The sequence below is a fragment of the Odocoileus virginianus genome, unplaced genomic scaffold, assembly GCF_023699985.2.
Source record: "Odocoileus virginianus isolate 20LAN1187 ecotype Illinois unplaced genomic scaffold, Ovbor_1.2 Unplaced_Scaffold_23, whole genome shotgun sequence".
NCBI lineage: Eukaryota > Metazoa > Chordata > Mammalia > Artiodactyla > Cervidae > Odocoileus > Odocoileus virginianus.
In genome coordinates this window covers 84,325-106,191 of record NW_027224285.1, presented here as the reverse complement: position 1 = coordinate 106,191, position 21,867 = coordinate 84,325, and the positions used below count along the sequence as shown (strand labels likewise).

Here is a 21,867-nt window from a genome sequence, read left to right as displayed (position 1 = left end):
TAATACAATACATTTGTTATAATTAGTGAACCAGTATTGAGACGTTATTGTTGACTAAAGTTCATAGTTTAATATTTAGATTTCTTTAAGTTTTCCCTAATATCCTTTTTCTTTTCCAGAATCCCGCTTATTCCCTCATCCTCATCCATAACAAGCCACTAAATCTCCTGTCTTTATGGAGTTGCCTACTGTGAACTTTTTATATGTAAATGGAATCGTATGCTATTTGGCCTTTTTTATATCTTTTTTGTTTTTTGGACTTAGCATGAGGCTTTCAAGGGCCATCTTTTTTATAACATATAAGAATACTTCATTCCTCTTTATGACTGAATAATATTCCATTGTGTAGTTACTGTATTTTGTTTATCCATCCCTCAGTTGGTGGACATTTGGATTGTTTCTACTTTTTGCCTACTATAATACTGCTGCTATGAACATACATATTTTGGGTGAATACTTGTTTATAATTAGAAGTGGAATTGCTAGTAACTGCCAAACTTTTCTACAGCAGCTGCACCGTTTTACATTCCCACCAGAATATATGAGGGCCCCAATTTTTCTAATACTTAACTGCACTTGATGTGTCTGTAAAACATTTATTCATCCTCTTGGGTGTTAGTGGTATCTTACTGTGGTTTTGATTTACATTTCCTTAATAACTTATGGTATTGAGCCTCTTTTCATGAACTTCTTGGCCACTAGCATATCTTCTTTGGTGAAATGTCTATTCAATAGAGTATTTTCTCATTTTTAACTGTTTGTTTTTGTTTCTCTTTTGTTTTGAGGTATAAAAGTTCTGTATATATTCTGAATTGTATACCTTTATTGGATATATAATATGTAAATATTTTCTCTCATACTGTAGGTTCTCGTTTTACTGTTGATAATGTAATTTCTTTGATGAAGAAATGTTTTCAGTTTCAGTGAACTCCAATTTCTCTTTTTTGTGTGTTTGGATTCATATATATAAGAAATTGTCTAATTCAAGTGCATAATGATTTTTGCCTGTTTCCTTCTGATAGTTTCATATTTTTAGCTTTCACACTCAGGGCTTTGTCTATTTTGAGTTAATTTTTGTATCTATTCTCAGGTAAATGTCTAACTTTATTCTTTTGCATGTGAAGAACCAGTTGTTCCAGGATCATTTGCTAAAGAGACTTCTGTTTTCCTGTTGAATGATTTGGTATTACCCCACTTCCCTGGTGGCTCAGATGATAAAGCATCTGCCTACAATGCAGGAGACCCAGATTCAATCCCTGGGTTGGGAAGATCTCCTGGAGAAGGAAATGGCCACCCACTCCAGTATTCTTGCTTGGAAAATCCCATGGACGAGGAGCCTGGTAGACTACAGTCCATGGGGTTGCAAAGAGTCGAACACAACTGAGCAACTTCACTTTCACTTACCCCTATTGAAAATTAATTGAACACAGATGTATGTGTTTATTTCTGGACTCTCAGTTCTATTTTTTTTGGTCTATATGTCTATCCTTCTGTTAGTACCACACTATTTTGATTATGTAGCTTTGTAATCAGTTTAAAAACCAGATTATGTGAATCTTGCAACTTTGTTCTTTTTCTTTATTGTTTTGGCTGTTCCGTATCCCTTGCAAGTTCTTATAAATTTGAGGATCACCTTTTTAATTTCTGTAAAAAAAGCTGTTTGAATTTTGATGGGGATTATAAATCTGTAGATTGTCTTGGGTAATATTGTGATATGAAGAGTATTAAGGTCTTCCAATTCAGAAACATGAGATATCATTTCACTTATTTAGGTTTCTTTAGTTCTTTCTGTGATATTTTGTAATTTCAGTGTTAAAAGTTTTGTACCTCCTTGAGTAAATTAACTCTTGATATTTATTATCTTTGATGAAAATGGGATAATTTTCATTTCCTTTTTAGATTTTCATTGTGTATAGAAATAATTGTTTTTTGTAGGTTAATCTTATATAATGCCACCTGCTGAATTTTTTTTAAAATTTTAATCCCTTTTGTGTGAGTTTATTGGGATTTTCTAATTGTAGCTTCACCTCATATGCCACTCATCTCTTTAGGCAGCATCAGTCTGTAAATATTTTTGACAGATTCTCTCTAGGAAGCAGCTCTAATACTGAACCAGTTTTGAATTAGCTGAAATAAACACAAAGTTTTTGAGCTGTGCTATCAGACAGGTCAGATAAATAAACTATAAGTGTTTGTGAATGGGGTCTGCTGTGATTCTTCTAATACTGGAAACATGGGTTATTATTTTGACACTTTATTCCTGAGCTGGAGAGTGGAAACTGTGATGGGGGCAGGTTAGAATGTCCAAAAGTTTCACTGTTCTTACCAAATATCAGACATGTTCCTTGAATTAGAACTCTCTGAGATTAATCCTTTGTCTGTTTCTTCGTTTGCTATTTTTTTCTCCCATTCTGAAGGCTGTCTTTTCACGTTGCTTATAGTTTTCTTTGTTGACAAAAGCTTTTAAGTTTCATTAGGTCCCATTTGTTTATTTTTGCTTTTATTTCCAATATTCTGGGAGGTGGGTCATAGAGGATCCTGCTGTGATTTATGTCGGAGAGTGTTTTGCCTATGTTCTCCTCTAGGAGTTTTATAGTTTCTGGTCTTACAGTTAGATCTTTAATCCATTTTGAGTTTATTTTTGCGTATGGTGTTAGAAAGTATTCTAGTTTCATTCTTTTACAAGTGATTGACCAGTTTTCTGGCACCACTTGTTAAAGAGGTTGTCTTTTCTCCATTTTATATCCTTGCCTCCTTTGTCAAAGATAAGGTGTCCGTAGGTACGTGGATTTATCTCTGAGCTTTCTATTTTGTTCCATTGATCTATATTTCCATCTTTGTGCCAGTACCATACTGTCTTGATGACTGTGGCTTTGTAGTAGAGCCTGAAGTCAGGCAAGTTGATTCCTCCAGTTCCCTTCTTCTTTCTCAAGATTGCTTTGGCTATTTGAGGTTTTTTGTATTTCCATACAAATTGTGAAATTATGTGTTCTAGTTCTGTGAAGAATACCATTGGTAGCTTGATAGGGATTGCATTGAATCTATAGATTGCTTTGGGTAGTATACTCATTTTCACAATGTTGATTCTTCCAATCCATGAACACAGTATATTTCTCCATCTATTTGTGTCCTCTTTGATTTCTTTCATCAGTGTTCTATAGTTTTCTATGTATAGGTCTTTTGTTTCTTTAGATAGATATACTCCTAAGTATTTTATTCTTTTTGTTGCAATGGTGAATGGTATTGTTTCCTTAATTTCTCTTTCTGTTTTCTCATTGTTAGTGTATAGGAATGCAGTGGATTTCTGTGTGTTAATTTTATATCCTGTAACTTTACTATATTCATTGATTAGAATGGGAGAAAATAATAGCAAATGAAGAAACAGACAAAGGATTAGTCTCAAAAATATACAAGCAACTCCTGCAGCTCAATGCCAGAAAAATAAATGACCAAATCAAAAAATGGGCCAAAGATCTAAACAGACATTTCTCCAAAGAAGACATACATATGGCTAACAAACACAAGAAAAGATGCTCAACATCACTCATTATCAGAGAAATGCAAATCAAAACCACAGTGAAGTACCATTACACGCCAGTCAGGATGGCTGCTATCCAAAAGTCTACAAGCAATAAATGCTGGAGAGGGTGTGGAGAAAAGGGAACCCTCTTACACTGTTGGTGGGAATGCAAACTTGTGCAGCCACTATGGAGAACAGTGTGGAGATTCCTTAAAAAACTGGAAATAGAACTGCCATATGACCCAGCAATCCCACTTCTGGGCATACACACCGAGGAAGCCAGATCTGAAAGAGACACGTGCACCCCAATGTTCATCGCAGCACTGTTTATAATAGCCAGGACATGGAAGTAACCTAGATGCCCATCAGCAGACAAATGGATAAGGAAGCTGTGCTACATATACACCATGGAATATTATTCAGCCATTTAAAAGAATCCATTTGAATCAGTTCTAATGAGATGGATGAAACTGGAGCCCATCATACAGAGTGAAGTAAGCCAGAAAAATAAACACCAATACAGTATACTAACACATATATATGGAATTTAGAAAGATGGTAATGATAACCCTATATGCAAAACAGAAAAAGAGACACAGATGTACAGAACAGAATTTTGGACTCTGTGGGAGAAGGCGAGGGTGGGATGTTTCGAGAGAACAGCATTGAAACATGTATATTATCTAGGGTGAAACAGATCACCAGCCCAGGTTGGATGCATGAGACAAGTGCTTGGGCCTGGTGCACTGGGAAGACCCAGAGGAATCGGGTGGAGAGGGAGGTGGGAGGGGGGATCGGGATGGGGAATACATGTAAATCCATGGCTGATGCATGTCAATGTATGACAAAAACCACTACAATATTGTAAAGTAATTAGCCTCCAACTAATGAAAATAAGTGGAAAAAAAAAAAGAAGAGGTGGCAAGAATACACAGAAGAACTGTACAAAAAAGATCTTCATGACCCAGATAATCACAATGGTGTGATCACTCACCTAGAGCCAGATATCCTGGAATGTGAAGTCAAGTGGGCCTTAGAAAGCATCACTATGAACAAAGCTAGTGGATGTGATGGAATTCCAGTTGAGCTATTTCAAATCCTGAAAGATGATGCTGTGAAAGTGCTGCACTCAACATGCCAGCAAATTTGGAAAACTCAGCAGTGGCCACAGGACTGGAAAAGGTCAATTTTCATTCCAATCCCTAAGAAAGGCAATCCCAAAGAATGCTCAAACTACTGCACAATTGCACTCATCTCACACGCTAGTAAAGTAATGCTCAAAATTCTCCAAGCCAGGCTTCAGCAATATGTGAACTGAGAACTTCCAGATGTTCAAGCTGGTTTTAGAAAAGGCAGAGGAACCAGAGATCAAATTGCCAACATCTGCTGGATCATCGAAAAAGCAAGAGAATTCCAGAAAAACATCTGTTTCTGCTTTATTGACTATGTCAAAGCCTTTGACTGTGTGGATCACAATAAACTGTAGAAAATTCTAAAAGAGATGGGAATACCAGAACATCTGAGAAACCTGTATGCAGGTCAGGAAGCAACAGTTAGAACTGGACATGGACCAACAGACTGGTTCTAAATAGGAAAAGGAGTACGTCAAGGCTGTATATTGTCACCCTGCTTATTTAATTTATATGCAGAGTACATCATGAGAAACTCTGGGCTGGAAGAAGCACAAGCTGGAATCAAGATCGCCGGGAGCAATATCAATAACCTCAGATATGCAGATGATACCACCCTTCTGGCAGAAAGTGGAGAGGAACTAAAAAGCCTCTTGATGAAAGTGAAAGAGGAGAGTGAAAAGGTTGGCATAAAGCTCAACATTCAGAAAACTAAGATCATGGCATCTGGTCCCATCACCTCATGGGAAATAGATGGGGAGACAGTGGAAACAGTGTCAGACTTTATTTTTGGGGGCTCCAAAATCACTGCAGATGGTGATTGCAGCCATGAAATTAAAAGATGCTTACTCTTTGGAAGGAAAGTTATGACCAACCTAGATAGCATATTAAAAAGCAGAGACATTACTTTGCCAACAAAGGTCTGTCTAGTCAAGGCTGTGGTTTTTCCAGTAGTCATGTATGGATGTGAGAGTTGGACGGTGAAGAAAGCTGAGCGCCGAAGAATTGATGCTTTTGAACTGTGGTGTTGGAGAAGACTCTTGAGAGTCCCTTGGACTGCAAGGAGATCCAACCAGTCCATCCTGAAGGAGATCAGTCCTGGGTGTTCATTGGAAAGACTGATGCTGAAGCTGAAACTCCAATACTTTGGCCACCTCATGCAAAGAGTTGACTCATTGGAAAAGATCCTGATGCTGGGAGGGATTGGGGGCAGAAGGAGAAGGGGATGACAGAGGATGAGATGGCTGAATGGCATCACCGACTCGATGGGCATGAGTTTGAGTAAACTCCGGGAGTTGGTGATGGACAGGGAGGCCTGGCGTGCTGCGATTCATGGGGTCGCAAAGAGTCAGACATGATTGAGCGACTGAACTGAACTGAACTGAGCTGAACTGAGGAACCATATTAATACTAAGAGAAATGTCCCATTTGGTTGAGGATTTTTTAGTGCTTTACAATGTATTTCATTGCAAGGAAGTTTTTTTTTTTTTGAGGTTGGTAGCTGACTTAGTGTCAATGTAACCCATTCCATGACTAACTTATTCTAGCTTGGGAGTTTTAGAATTCGGTGATGACCACACCATTTAAGTATTCAACTCATGCCCATCAGTTTTGCAGCTTTGGCTTCTGAGTGAGATTCCCATTAATAATAAACATGTGATTCCTTTACTTCATGTGTACATTAGCAGAAACCAACAGTAGTCAAAGAAACGGAACTATAGACACCAACAGTAATCAAAGAAGTGGTCCTGTGGACTGACCAAGAAAAGACCTTAGGTGTGAACCAACAAAACCAGCAGTTCTCAAAGTGAAACTATGGACAGATCCAGTAGCACACATTAAGCAGAATTGTGGACTAACCAAGATTAGGAACTCAGATTTCAGGTTGAACTGTCTGCCAGCTCAAGATGATCTGCTAAGACCTGTACTGGGACGTCAGACTAAGGGCTAAGAACTGGTGCTCTATAAAAGGTCCCTGTCAGTCTTGACTGACTTGTTAACCCTGGCCTGGAAAGCCAGTTAGATCAGTACCTCAACACAAAAAGCAGAACTTGAATTGAAAAGGAATTTTATCCACAGACCTTGAAAGTGGTGGGAAGAAAGAAAACACAAGTAGCAACACCTGTGTTTCTCCTCATCCCCAGTGCCATCAGAAGTCTCCTTTGGATCCCATCACTGCCACCAGAACTATTAAAAAAGAAAATTCAGTGAGTAACGTCAAATATCATATGGCTTTATTCAGTCATTCATGAATCAAACATCCAATCAGTAGATAGAAAGGAGCTCTAAGGAACTGTACAAAATGAAAGACTTTAATAGGCAGAAGGGAACAGAAACAAGGAAATTATACTAATCAAAAAAGGTGATTGGTTATTGTAAGGTTAGCCTCCTTTAGGGCTTTCCTGATATCTCACTTGGTAAAGAATCTACCCACAATGTGGGAGACTCTGTTGATTCCTGGGTCGGGAAGATCCCCTGGAGAAGGGATAGGCTACCCACTCCAGTATTCTTGGGCTTCTCTTGTGGCTCAGCTGGTAAAGAATCTGCCTGCAATGCGGGAGACCTGGGTTCAGTCCCTGGGTTGGGAAGATCCCCTGGAGAAGGGAAAGGCTACCCACTCCAGTATTCTGGCCTGGAGAATTCCATGGCTCTATAATCCTAGCTTCCTTTAAGGGATGGCAAAGGTCTGTCAGGCAAATTACCTAACTAGTGCTGATCAGGCAGTTCCTGATTGAATTGTTTAAGATTCTATTTCTAGGAGAGCCAAAACTAGTTAAAGTTAACAGTACATATACAATCCTGTCATCTACAAAGTTTTATTTCTCACTTTCTGTTCTATGTACCATTTGTTTCCTTTTGCATTTGCTAGGACTTCAGTTGCATTTGTTGCATTTGCTAGGACATCAGTATGATCTCGACTAGTGTTGAGAGAACATATCCTTTCCTTTTTCCCAATCTTTGGGGGAGAGCCTCAGTTTTCCCACTATTAGGATGTTTGCTGCAGGGGTTTTGTGCATATTCTTTATCAAGTTATAGAAGCTCCCTTCAAGCTTCTTTTATTATGTATTGATGCTGGATTTTGCTAAGTGCTTTTTCCTGTGTCAATTAATAGGTCATATACTTCTTTATTAACCTACTGATGTAGTAGATTACCTTGACTGATTCTTCTTGCATATTTGGAACAAATCCTACTTCATCATGGGATATAATTTTTTTGTACATGGTTGCATTGAATTTATAAGGGATTAAATTTTTGAGGATTTTGACATCTATGTTCATGAGAGATGTTTGTATGCAGTTTTCCTTTTTAAAAATATCTTTATCAGGTTTCAGTATCAGGGTAATACTAGCCTCTACAGTGTATTAGGAAATGTTATTTCGCTTTTGTTTTCTTAAAGAGATTCTGTAGAATTGTCATTTCTTTGTACATACTTGATAGAATTCACCAGAGAAACCTTCTTTTTTAAAAGTTTACTAAATATTGATTCAGTTTCCTTAATAGAGGCTATTCAAATTATCTAGCAGCAGCTACTAAGCTGTATCCTTTCTAGAGTCTCTGTTGAGCGTGCAGGGTGTACAAGAAGGACTTTTCACTCTAGATTGAGCACAGCTTGAATGTCTCTGTGCCATGTGTGAAGAATGGGAATTGTTGTGCTTCAGCTTCCCTAGTGAAGTTACATTCCACTCAGGTGTGGCTTATTAGACTTTGGCTGGGACTTAACAGAAACTATGTGGGCTTCCCAGGTGATGCAGTGGTAAAGAATCTGCCTGCCAATGCAGGAGATGCGAGTTCAATCCCTGGGTCAGGAAGATCCCCTGGAGTAGGAAATGGTAACCCACTCCAGTATTTTTGCCTGGAAAATTCCATGAACAGAGGAATCTGGCAGGCTACAGTTCATGGGGTTACAAAGAGTTGGACACAGTTGAGCGACTGAGTGCACATGCACACAGGTAAGCAATTCGCAGATTTCTGGAGCCGCAATTCTTTTTAAAAAACCTTTTTATTTTGATTTGGAGTATAGCCGATCAACAAACAAAGTTGTGCTAGTTTCAGGTGAACAGTGAAGGGATTCATATACATATGTCCATTCTCCCTCAAACTCCCCTCCCATCCAGGCTGCCACATAACATTGAACAGAGTTCATGTGCTATGCAGTAGGTCCTTGTTGATTATCCATTTTAATAAAGTAGTGTGTACATGTTCATCCCAAGTTCCCTGACTATCCCTCCCTCTGTTCTTCCCTCCAGGAATCATAAGTTTATCCTCTAAGTCTGAGTTTCTTTCTATTTTGTAAGTAAGTTCACTTTTTAGATTTCTTTTTAGACTCCACATAAAAGGGATGCCATATGATATTTCTCCTTTTCTGTCTGACTTCACTCAGTATGACAACCTCTAGGTCCATCCATGTTGCTGTAAATGGCATTATTTCACTCTTTTTAATGGCTGAGTAATACTCCATTGTGTATATGTATATCTTCTTTATCCATTCCTCTGTTGATGGACATTTAGGTTGCTCCCATGTCTTGGCTATTGTAAACAGTGCTGCAATGAACATTAGGGTGCATGTATCCTTTCCGATCTTGTTTTTCTCCAGATATATGCCCAGGAGTGGGATTGCAGGATCATATGGTAGCTCTATTTTTAATTTTTTAAGGAACCTCCATACTGTTCTCCATAGTGGCTGTACCAATTTACATTCCCACCAACAGTGTAGGAGGGTTCCCTTTTCTCCACATCCTCTCCAGCATTTATTGTTTGTAGATTTTTTGATGATAGCCATTCTGGCTGGTGTGAGGTGATATCTCATTGTAGTTTTGATTTGCATTTCCCTAATAGTGATATTGAACATCTTTTCATGTGCTTCTTGGCCATCTCTATGTCTTCTTTGGAAAAATGTCTGTTTAGGTCTTCTGCCTATATGCTGATTGGGTGGTTTTTTTTTTTTTTATGCTGTTAAGGATCATGGGCTGTTTGTAAATTTTTGAGACTAATCCTTTGTCAGTCACATCATTTGCAAATATCTTCTTCCAATCTGTGGGTTGTCTTTTCATTTTGTATATTGTTTTCTTTGCCATGCCAAAGCTTTTGAGGTTAAGTAGGTTCCATTTATTTATTTTTGTTTTTATTTCCATTATTCTGGGAGACAGATCAAAAAAGATATTGCTGCAATTTATGTCAGAGAGTGTTCTACCTATGTTTTCCTCTAGGAGTTTTATAGTATCTGGTCTCACATTTAGGTCTTTAATCCATTTTGAACTTATTTTTGTGTATGGTGTTAAAGAATGATCTAATTTCATTCTTTTACATGTAGCTGTCCAGTTTTCCCAGCACCATTTGTTGAAGAGACTGTCTTTCCGACACTGTGTATTCTTGTCTCCTTTGTCATAGATAAATTAAGCATAGGTACATGTTTATTTCTGGGTTTTCTATCCTTTTCCATTGATCTATAGTTTGTGCAAACCATACTGTTTTGATGACTGTAGCTTTGTTGTATAGCCCAAAGCCAGGGAAACTGATTCCACCAGATATGTTTTCTTTCTCAAGATTGCTCTGGCTTTTCAGGGTCTTTTGTGTCTCCATATAAATTTTGATATTTTTTTGTTCTATTTCTGTGAAAAATGCTATTGGTCAGTGAATAGGGATTGCACTGAATCTGTAGATTGCCTTGGGTAGTTTAGTCATTTTGACAATACTGATTCTTCTAATCCATGAACATGTTATATCTTTCTTTCTGTTTATATCTTATTCAATTTCTTTTATCAGCACCTTATAATTTTCAGAGTACAGGTCTTTTGTCTCTTAGGTAGATTTATTCCTAGGTATTTTATTCTTTTTGATGCAATGGTAAATGGAATTGTTCTTGAATTTCTCTTTCTGATCTTTCATTGTTAGTGTATAGAAATGCAACAGATTTCTGTGTATTAATTTTGTAACCTGCAACTTTACCAAATTCATTGATGAGTTCTAGTAGTTTTCTGGTAGCATCTTTAGGATTTTCTATGTATAGTATCATGTCATCTGCAAACAGTGACAATTTTACTTCTTTTCCAATTTGGAGTCCCCTTATTTCATTTTCTTGTCTGATTGCTATTAGTTAGAATTTCCAAAACTATGTTGAATAAAAGTGGCAAGAGTGGACATCCTTGTCTTGTTCCTGATCTTAGAGGAAATGCTTTCAGTTTTTCACCACTGAGTATGATGTTAGCTGTAGGTTTGTCATATGTGGCCTTTATTATGTTGAGGTATGTTCCCTTTGGGAAGCCCTGATGGCTCAGCAGGTAAAGAATCCACCTGCAGTGCAGGAGACACAGGAGACATAGGTTTGATCCCTGGATCGGGAAGATCCCCTAGAGGAGGAAATGGCAGCCCACTCCACTATTCTTGCCTGAGAAATCCCACAGACAGAGGAGCCTGGTGGACTACAGTCCAGAGGGTTGCAAAGAGTTGGACATGACTGAGTGACTAAGCATACGTGCATGCATGTTCCCTCTATGCCCACTTTCTGGAGAGGTGGTTTTTTTTTTTTTGAATTTTTTATCATAAATGAATGGGACCTTCTGTTCTTTGTAGCTCCCACTTCTCTAGAGCTCTGCCTCATGAATCTGGTTTGACTTGGTCTTTGTGGTTCTCTGCCTCTTCAACTAAACAAGATCTCTGTGTTCTTGTGTTCAGTTTCAGGTCTCCTTACCTCATCATGTTCTGTAATATGGCTCCAGGAAGAAAGCCAGAGTGATCAGGGATTGCCTCAGTTTTTTCCTTCTTCTCTGGTCAGTGTCTGAAATCAGTTGTTTCATATATTTTATCTTGTCTGTTTGCTTACCACAGTATAGTGAGTTTCAGATCTTTAACTTCATCATAATTAGAAGTGGAAATCCCTTTTTTAGACATTTTTATGTGTGCCTCATGTAGATGTGTAATTCTGTAGAGCAAGGCAACGTTTTCAGACTTGTTTATCCTTAATACATTATAGGAAATACATTTTACTTCTCAACAATATAAATTACATACAATTTGTTATGTGTATGTATTAAGTGCATTTTATTAAGTACCTTCTTTCTGCTTGGTAGAATTCTAGGATCAAAGAATGTAGCTGTGAACAAAACAGAAGTTCTACCTTCATGGTGCTTTGATTCAGGGCAGTGGGGGTGGGGATGCCCCATAGAGGCAACTGACAATAAGAAGATAATTAAACTGTATGGTGAGTTAGATGGTGATAAGTGTTGTCAAGCAGAGAAAACAAGTATAGCTAATTGCTTGGGTGGAGATTTATTTTTAAATAGAGGGCTCACGACTCTGGAGACTGACCAGTCTTAGGATCTGCAGGGTAAATGAGCAAGCTGGTGATCCAGGAGAGATGATGGTGTATATTCTAGTCTCAAAGTCAGCAGGCTCAAGGCCCAGAGAGAGCTAATGTTTCAGGTCAAGTCTGAAGGCAGGAAAAGCCAATGGTCTTAGTTTGAAGATGGCTAGGTAGAAGGAATTCCCTCTTACACAAAAGTCAGCCTTTTTGTCTTAGTCATGCTTTCAATGGATTGGAAGAGGGCTATCCACATTATGGAGATCAATTTGCTTTACTCAGTCTTTTGATTTAAATGTTGGTCTCATCCAAAATACCCTTGTAGATACACCAAGAAAATGTTTGACCAAATATCTTGGCATCTCATAGCCCAGTCAAGTTAACACTTAAAATTAATCATCACAGAAACCTAACTAAGTTGACTTCACAGCTCATGAGTAGATGGTATGCACTTTGCAAGTCATTTTTATAGTTTGTAAACCTGTTGGTGGGATTGTATCATCATAATGTTCCTGCATTTGAATATGGTTTTTCTATTTGTACTCTCAGTTTGTGGTAAGATTAGTTTAATAGAAATTCCAAGAGTTGTTTTCCCCATGCTCCAGCTACATACATTTTCTACCCTGGACTTAGCCTCCCCTTTCCTAGTGTGTCTGTCTTCATTTATGTATATCATTATTCTATCTTGGGCTTGTTCAAGAAAAGAAGTGCTATTACCTCTGAAGGACATTATCTCTTGAGTATCATCATGATCTCCTCCTCCCTCCAAGAAAAGCCTGTCTTTTGCCCACAGTCAGAGTTGTTACAGACCTGGATACAGGATAGGTTATGCTTAAAAATCTTCCACAAATCAGTGCATGGTTTAACAGCAAGTTAGATAAAATTCCAAATTGAAGGAATTTTTAAAATAAAGATTGGAGAAATAAAATGATTTTTTAAAAAACTGAACAGAGGCCAAAAAATAAAGTATGCAAGGTATAAAATTTCAATTAAATTTTAGATGGATAGGAAAGTGGAAATTGGATTGAGAAAATATTCTGAAAGATAATAACTTAGGAGACCTCTGAACCCCAAATAATAAATATAAGAAAACAGTCTAGCTAAATCATGGGAAAATTTCTGAGAATTAAAAGATACAGAGAGAAGTAGATAAATTGATAATAAAATGTACAATCTGAAAGATGAAAGAGAAAAATAAGGCATAATTTTTAAAGTAGCAATGGTTATGCTAACAACTGACTTCTCAGTATAAGCAATGGGCCATAAAATAATTGAATGAGGTAGTAAGTTTTGTAAAAGGAAATAGTTATCAACTAGACCTCTACAACCAGTGAAAATAGCTTTATAGAATAATGACCAAATTCATTTTTAGATAACAAATACTAAGACAGCAGAACCACACTAAAATAAATTTTACCTTTTTTTGGCCATAGGGAAAATGTGCCTATATACAAGCTTGGAGTTTTATGAAGGAATTAAATACAACACAAAGAATAAATTTGTGGGTAAGCACAAATAGCTGTTAACTGGATAATATAACAAGTTAATATGCAATTAAACTATAAATAATTTGAGTAAAAACAATGGCAAATGACTTAAAAGGAATATATTGAATTAATTTTTTAAAGAAACTTGGTTATCTGCGTAGAAGATATAAGTAAGTACCTGTGAACCGTAGACTTTGGTATGTCAGGAGTGTATGTTACATCTCCTGTAAAACTATGGAACCTCAAAAATTAAATATGGAATGTCAAAAATATATATGGAACATTCAGGGTTAAGAAGTAAAATTGGGAAAAAAAATAATTCAAAAGAATGTACAACAGAAGAAAAAAAGAAAGGAATGGATAGGATAGATAAAATTAATAGAAAGTACTGATAGAATAGATTGAACTTCAAATATACCAATATTAGTTATGTTAAATGTAAATTGATGGTTATCTAAAAGAGTATAGAATTTGATAGATTTAAAAATAATATATACATTTTATTTACAATAGACATAAAGGCTGGATGCATGAGACAAGTGCTCAGGCCTGGTGTACTGGGAAGACCCAGAGGAATCGGGTGGAGAGGGAAGTGGGAGGGGGCATCGGGATGGGGAATACATGTAAATCCATGGCTGATTCATGTCAATGTATGACAAAACCCACTACAATATTGTAAAGTAATTAACCTCCAACTAATTAAAAAAAAGAACAGTGATATAGAATGAGTGAAGTCAGAAGTCTGGAAAACATTCTACAAACACACCAATAGAAAATTAAAGTAAGGGAGGGGGGACTGGGATGGGGAATACATGTAAATCCAAGGCTAATTCATTTCAATGTATAACAAAAACTACTGTAATGATGTAAAGTAATTAGCCTCCAACTAATAAAAATAAATGGAAAAAAAAAGAAAATTAAAGTAAAATTATCTCTATTCACAGATGACATGATCTTCTAATATAGAAAAACTTAAAGTAATTCACTGAAAGCCAATTAGAACTAATAAACCAGTTCAGCAAGTTTTCAGGCTACATCAATATATGAAAACTCAATTGTATTTTTACACATTTGCAATTAACAACTCAAAAAGGAAATTTAAAAAAGTCATTCTATTTATATAACATCCAGAAGAATAAAATACTTAGGAGCAAATTTGACAAAAGAACTGCAAAACTCGTACTTTGAAAAATACAAAACATTGTTGAAAGTTTTAAATGACCTTTAAGTATATGGACATAGGTCACATTCATAGGTCAGAAGGATATAATAAAGATTACAGTTGAAATAAAATAGAAAACAAGACAAAATGTAAGAAAAGTTAGTTCTTTGAAAAGATCAGCAAAATGGGCAGATCTTTAGCTAGACTGACTTTTAAAAAAGAACTCGTATTACTCATATAACATTAAAAATGAAACTGGGGATATTGCTAATAATTTACAGAAATTAAAGGATTATACAGGAGAAGTATTATCAGTTGCCTGCCGACAATCTAAATGACCTAGATCAAATGGGAAAACTGATGGATACACGCAAAACCAAAACTGACTAAAGAATAAATAGAAAGTCTGAATAGATCTGTAGCTACTAAAGAAATTAAGTCAACAATCAAAAACCTCCCAGTAAAGAAAACCCAAGATCAGATGGCTTCACTGTTGAATTCTACCAACATTTCAGAGGGAAAAAATGACTATTTGAAATAGATGAACTGTGAAAATAGTAAGTTGGGGGAAGAAGAGAATTGGAATGCTGGTGCATTGCTGATAGAATTGTAAAATGGTACAGGTGTTTTGGAAACCAATATGCTATTTCCTCAAAAAATGAAATGACTGGCACCATATTATGCATCTGTTGCACTTCTAGGTATATACCCAAAAGAATTAAAGCAGGGATTCAGACACTTGGACATCACTGTTCATAACCATGTTATTGACAACAACCAGAGGCAACCCAGTGACAGATAAATGAATAAACAAAATAGGATATATACATAAAGTGGAATATTATTCAGAATTTCAAAGGATGAAAATCTGACACATGCCACAGCATTGATAAATCTTGAAAACATTTTGCTAAGTGAGATAAACCAGGCACAAAATGACCAAAATTGTATGATTCTATCTATACAAAATACTCAAAATAAGAAAATTCATAGAGAGAATAGAATAAATGTTCTTAGGAGTTGCAAGCATGGAAGAATTGGGAGTTATTGTTTAATGGGTACAGAGTTAATATTGTGATGATGAAAAGTTCTGAAAGTTGATATTTGTGATGGTTGCTCAACACTCTTTACTGAAAATCACTGAATTGTTTTATTAGATATGGTTAAAATGCTAAAGCTAATGTTATATATTTTTAACCATAATAAAAAAAAATCAGAACAACATCAGAAAATAGACTACATAAAATGATGTGGAGGCCTGTGGGACAAAAACAAAAGATCTATTATCTGTATAACTGGAATCCCATATGAAGATGAATATATGTCTGAAAAATATTTGAAGAAGTGGAATTTGAAATTTTCCCAAATTGGGCAGAAATCAGAAGTCAATAGAAAGAAAATCAACATAAGAGGATAAATGAATAGAAATCCATTCAAAGACACATCTTAATCAGTCTTCTAGTAACTAATAATGAATACAAAATTATTGAAACAGATCAGAGGATGCTGTGTATTATCTATAGGAAACACTGATACAGATGACAAGAGATTTCTCACCTAAAAACTTGAAGGTTAGGAGTATGTGGCAAGAAATTGTTCAAGCAATTTGTCAGCTGCAAATTCTGTATCTGTTGAAAACATGCTTTGAGAATGAAGGAGAAATATTTTCTCTGATAAAGGAAAAGTGTTTGTTTCAAGGTGACCTACTTCAAACAATGGCTACAGGGTTTTGTGTTTTTTGCTTTTTTCCAAGGAAATGATAACAGGAGTCTTGGAAATTCTGAAAAGAAACAAAGGAATGGTTAAAAGTATGAGTAAGTGTAACAGGATCCTCATAAGTTTCTTAAATCACAGTTCATATTGGAAACAAAAATACATCTAATGTGGTACTCAATATATAGAGAGAAAATTCTAAGAGCAATTATATTTCAAAAGTGAAGCCTGCAAAGAACATACATAGTATAGTCATCCGTTGGTGTCCATGAGGCTTTGGTTCCAAGAGCCTGAGTGTTGACTGAATCCATGGATGTGAAACCCAGGGATATGGTGGGCCAACTGTAATTTTCTATACTTGATTTGAAGAAACCATTACCAATAGACTATGAGCAAACACTAAGAAAATGGGTACAAAAAATAGACGGTGGTTGGGTTTTTTTTTTGCCAAAGGTCACCTTTCAACAAAATCTATTCTGAGGTGCATCCTTTAGAATTATTCTGAGAGTTCTCACAGGTTTTAAACACTGTTGTCCCCAGTAACACTTTATTAACTTTCCCTCCTTTCCTTTCACATTCTCTCCATTCCCTCTATTTTCCAAAGATGACCTCCAAAATAAACTGCACCTAACTCCTGGCCTCAACCTGTGCTTTTATGGGGAATCCAGCAATGTGGGAGACCTGGGTTCAATCCCTGGGTTGGGAAGATCCCCTGGAAGAGGGAATGGCAACCATCCCAGTATTCTTGCCTGGAGAATGCCCTTGGACAGAAGGGCCTTGGGCTACAGTCCCTGGGGTTGCAAAGAGTTGGACACAATTGAGCAACTAAGCACAGCACAGAGCAGTACTGTTGATTCCAAAAGTGGCTCTAGAAATGAGATCTTCACTTTTGGAATCTAGAATTTGTTGTAGTTCAGTCGCTCAGTCATGTTCAACTCTTCACAACCCATGAACTGCAGGACACCAGGCTTTCCTCTCCTTCACTGTCTCCCAGAGTTTGCTAAGATTCATGTCCATTGAGTTGGTGATGCTATCTAATCATCTCATCCTCTTCTGGCCTCTTCTCTTTTTGCTTTCAATGTTTCCCAGCATTAGGGCCTTTTCCAATGAGTTGGCTCTTTGTGTCAGATGGCCAAAGTATTGGAGCTTCAGCTTTAGCATCAGTCCTTCCAATGAATATTCAGGGTTGATTTCCTTTAGGATTGACTGGTTTGATCTCCTTGCAGTCCAAGGGACTCTCAAGAGTCTTCTCCAGCACCACAATTTGAAAGCATCAGTTCTTTGGTGCTCAGCCTTCTTTATGGTCCAACTCTCACATCCATATAGTAGGTCACTTATTAATCAAATAACAGTGAAAGTCACATTGCTAATGGTAAGTGGTAGGAGGATGATCCTTGTTATTCTATAACGTCACACTTAAAACTGTTCTTACATTTGGTAGATTAGAATGAGTAAGGGTAGATGTCTTCTGCAGTAGCTCTATCTCTTAAACCATGGGGCAATGGTAAGTTTATGAGTTGTGGAGTTGCTGACTTTTCTGCCTGACAAGCCTTGAAGACAGGTTCAAGTTAGCTAATTATCAACACAGGACACACAGTGAAGGATAGTAGACCTCTGTAAAAGCATTCAAAATATCCATTTATCCTGAGATACAAGCCAAGTCCTGTAAATCATGCCTGGTGTATAATTGCTATTCTGCAGGGTAGCAGTATTGCAAAGACAATTACATAGGTATAGATCTGGTAGATTTCTTGTACAAAATTCAGAAGTCTCATAAAGGAGTGGAAAATTGAGGCCTAGAATGGGGAAATTTGTAGCAATACACTTGAGACTCTCCAACCCATAGGTTTCTTTAAACTCTTCAGGATGGCAGAAGCAATTTCTCTTTGAAAGGGAGGAACACTGTACTATTTCCTTAGAGACTCTGCAGATACTGAACATGATGCAAATGCCTTTCAAGATGATGCATGGCCTTCTCAAAATCTACTCTACTCATTGCCTCTATTAATGTTTAATGTAATTATTGATATGATGAATTTAATCCTATAATTTTATTTGTTTCTGTTTGACCTGTCTATGTTTTCATTGTTCTCTGACCTCTTGCCTTTTTTTACTGTTGAATTTTCTATAAATTAAAAAAAAAAAAAACTATAGCTGAATCAGTGTTGTGTTAATTTCAAAGTGATTCAGTTACATTCACATATACACACACACACACACACATATATGATCTTTTCTTAATATTCTTTCCCATTATGGTTTATCATAGGATATTGAATAGTTTTCTGTGCTATACAGTAGGACCTTGTTGTTTATCCATTCTATATACATCTGCTAACCTCAACCTCCCACTCCATCTCTTCCCCAAGCCCCTTCCTTGTTGGTAGCCACAAGTCTGTTCTCTGTGTCCCTGGTTCTGTTTGTGTTTCATAGATAGGTTCATTTGTGTCATAATTTAGATGCTAAGATTTTTTTTTTGTTCAGTTGCTCAGTTGTGTCTTACTCTTTGTGACCCCATGGACTGCAGCATGCCAGGATTACCAGGCCTTCACTGTTTCCCTGAGTTTGCTCAAACTCATGTCCATTGAGTTGGTGATGTTATCCAACCATCTCATCCTCTGCTGCCCTCTTCTCCTTTTGCTCTCAATCTTTCCCAGCATCAGGGTCTTTTCCAGTGAGTTGGCTCTTTGCATCAGGTGGCCAAAAGTATTGGAGCTTCAGTTTTAGCATCAGTCCTTCCAATGAATATTCAGGGTTGATTTCCTTTAGGACTGACTGGTTTGATCTCCTTGCAGTCCAAGGGACTCTCAAGAGTCTTCTCCAACACCACAGTTCAAAAACATCAATTCTTTGGCACTCAGCCTTCTTTATGGTCCAACTCTCACATCCATACATGACTACTGGAAAAACCATAGCTTTGACTAGACAGACCTTTGTCAGCAAAGTGATGTCTCTGCTTTTTAATATACTAAGTTTTCATAGCTTTTCTTCCAAGGAACAAGCATCTTTTAATTTCATGGCTGCAGTCACCATCTGAGTGATTTTGGAGCCCCCCAAAATAAAGTCTCTCACTGTTTCCTTTTTTTCCCATTTATTTGCCATGAAGTGATGGGACTGGATGCCATGATCTTTTTCTGAATGTTGAGCTTTAAGCCAAATTTTTCACTCCACTTTCACCTTCATCAAGAGGTTCTTTAGTTCCTCTTCACTTTCTGCCATTAGGGTGGTGTCATCTGCATATCTGAGGTTATTGATATTTTTCCCAGCAATCTTGATTCTAGCTTGTTCCAGCTGGATTCCTTCATCCAGGCCAGCACTTTGCATGATTTACTCTGCATATAAGTTAAATAAGCAGGGTGACAATATATGCTTGGACATACTGATTTCCCAATTAAGTGATATCGCATGGTATTTCTCTTTCTCACTTACTTTGCTTAGTATGATAATCTCTAGGTCCATCCACATTGCTGAAAATGGCATTATTACATTCTTTTTTTATGGCTGAGTCATATTCCATTGCCTATATATACCACAGCTTATTTAACTTCTATGTAGAGTACATCATACGAAATGCTGGGCTGGATGAAGCACAAACTTCTATGCATTGTCTGTATGTACCACTGCTTATTTAACTTCTATGCAGAGTACATCATGTGAAATGCTGGGCTGGATGAAGCACAAGCTGGAATCAAGATTGCCAGGAGAAATATCAATAACCTCAGATACGCAGATGACACCACCCTTATGGCAGAAAGCAAAGAAGAACTAAAGAGCCTCTTGATGAAAGTGAAAGAGGAGAGTGAAAAAGTTGACTTAAAATTCAACATTCAGAAAACTAAGATCATGGCATCCAGTCCCATCACTTCATGGCAAATAGTTGGGGAAACAATGGAAACACTGACAGATTTTATTTTCTTGGGCTCCAAAATCACTGCAGGTGATGACTGCAGGCATGATATTAAAAGACGCATGCTCCTTAGAAGAAAAGTTATGACCAACCTGGACAGCATATTAAAAAACAAAGACATTATTTTGCCAAGAAACATCCATCTAATCAATGCTATGGTTTTTCCAGTAGTCATGTATGGATGTGAGGGTTGGACTATAAAGAAAGCTGAGCGCCAAAGAATTGATGCTTTTGAACTGTGGTATTGGAGAAGACCCTTGAGAGTCTCTTGGACTGCAAGGAGATGAAACCAGTGTATCCTAAAGTAAATCAGTCCTGAATATTCATTGGAAGGACTGATGCTGAAGCTGAAACTCCAAAGTTTGACCACATGATGTGAAGAACTGACTCATTGGAAAAGACCCTGAAAGATTGAAGGCAGGAGGAGAAGGGGATGACAAAAGATGAGATGGTTGGATGGTATCACTGATGCAATGGACATGAGCTTGAGCAAGCTCTGGGAATAGGTGATGGACAGGGAGGCCTGGCATGCTGCAGTCCATGGGGTCGCAAAGTGTTGGACATGACTGAGTGACTGAACTGAAGTAAACTGAACTGATATGTACCACATTTTCTTTATCCATTCATTTGTCGATGGACGTTTAGGTCATTTCCATGTCTTGGCTATTATGAATAGCGTTGCTATTAACATAGGGTGAACATAGGGGTGCATGTATCTGTTTGAATTTTTTCTGGATATATGCCCAGGAGTGGGATTGCTGTATCATGTGGTTATTCTATTTTTACTTTTCTGAGGAACCTCCATGCCATTCTCCACAGTGGCTACACCACCTTACATTCCCACCAACAGTTTAGTAAGGTTCTCTTTTCTCTACACCTCTCCTGTATTTGTTATTTGTAGATTTCTTAATGATGATCATTCTGACTGCTGGTACCTCATTCTAGTCTTTACTTGCACATCTCTAATAATTAATGATGTTGAGCATCTTCTTATATGTCTATTGGCCATCTGTATGTCTTCTTTGGAGAAATGTCTCTTTGGATTTTCTGCCTATTTTTCAATTGGGTTTGTTTTTGTTGTTGTTAAGTTGTATGAGCTGTTTGCATTAATATATTTTAGAAATTAAGCCCTTGTTGGTCACATCATTTGCAAATATTTTTTTCCCATTCTTTAGGTTGTCTTTTCATTTTACTCATGGTTTCTTTTCCTGTTAAATTTGAGTATTTTAAAATTCCACTTTATCTATTGGCTGTTTAGGTGTATCTCTTTTCAGTTCATTTCAGTTCAGTTCAGTCGCTCAGTCATGTCTGACTCTTTGTGACCCCATGAACCACAGCACGCCAGGCCTCCTGTCCATCACCAACTCCCGGAGTCCACCCAAACCCATGTCCATTGAGTCAGTGATGCCATCCAACCATCTTATCCTCTGTATACCCCTTCTCCTCCTGCCCTCAATCTTTCCCAGCATCAGGGTCTTTTCAAATGAGTCACCTCTTCGCATCAGGCGGCCAAAGTATTGGAGTTTCAGCTTCAGCATCAGTCCTTCCAATGAACACCCAGGACTGGTCTCCTTTAGGATGGACTAGTTGGATCTCCTTGCAGCCCAAGGGACTCTCAAGAGTCTTCTCCAAAATCACAGTTCAAAAGCA

The 21,867-nt window shown here is 37.3% G+C and overlaps 1 long non-coding RNA gene across 4 annotated transcripts in view; it reads left to right on the top strand.

Moving 5' to 3' along the window:
* Positions 1–18,488, top strand: part of LOC110143591 (uncharacterized) — a 45,658-nt gene extending 27,170 nt beyond the window's left edge. Inside the window, exons 5-7 of one of the 4 annotated variants that reach the window (XR_011486151.1) lie at positions 11,324–11,418; positions 13,382–13,453; positions 16,351–18,488. This is a non-coding gene — a long non-coding RNA (uncharacterized lncRNA). Of the gene's footprint in view, positions 1–119; positions 2,200–11,323; positions 11,419–13,381; positions 16,310–16,350 lie in introns of those variants that run through there. The other 3 variants (XR_011486150.1, XR_011486153.1, XR_011486152.1) reach the window with 3 other exon arrangements.
* The last annotated feature ends 3,379 nt before the right edge of the window (positions 18,489–21,867 follow it).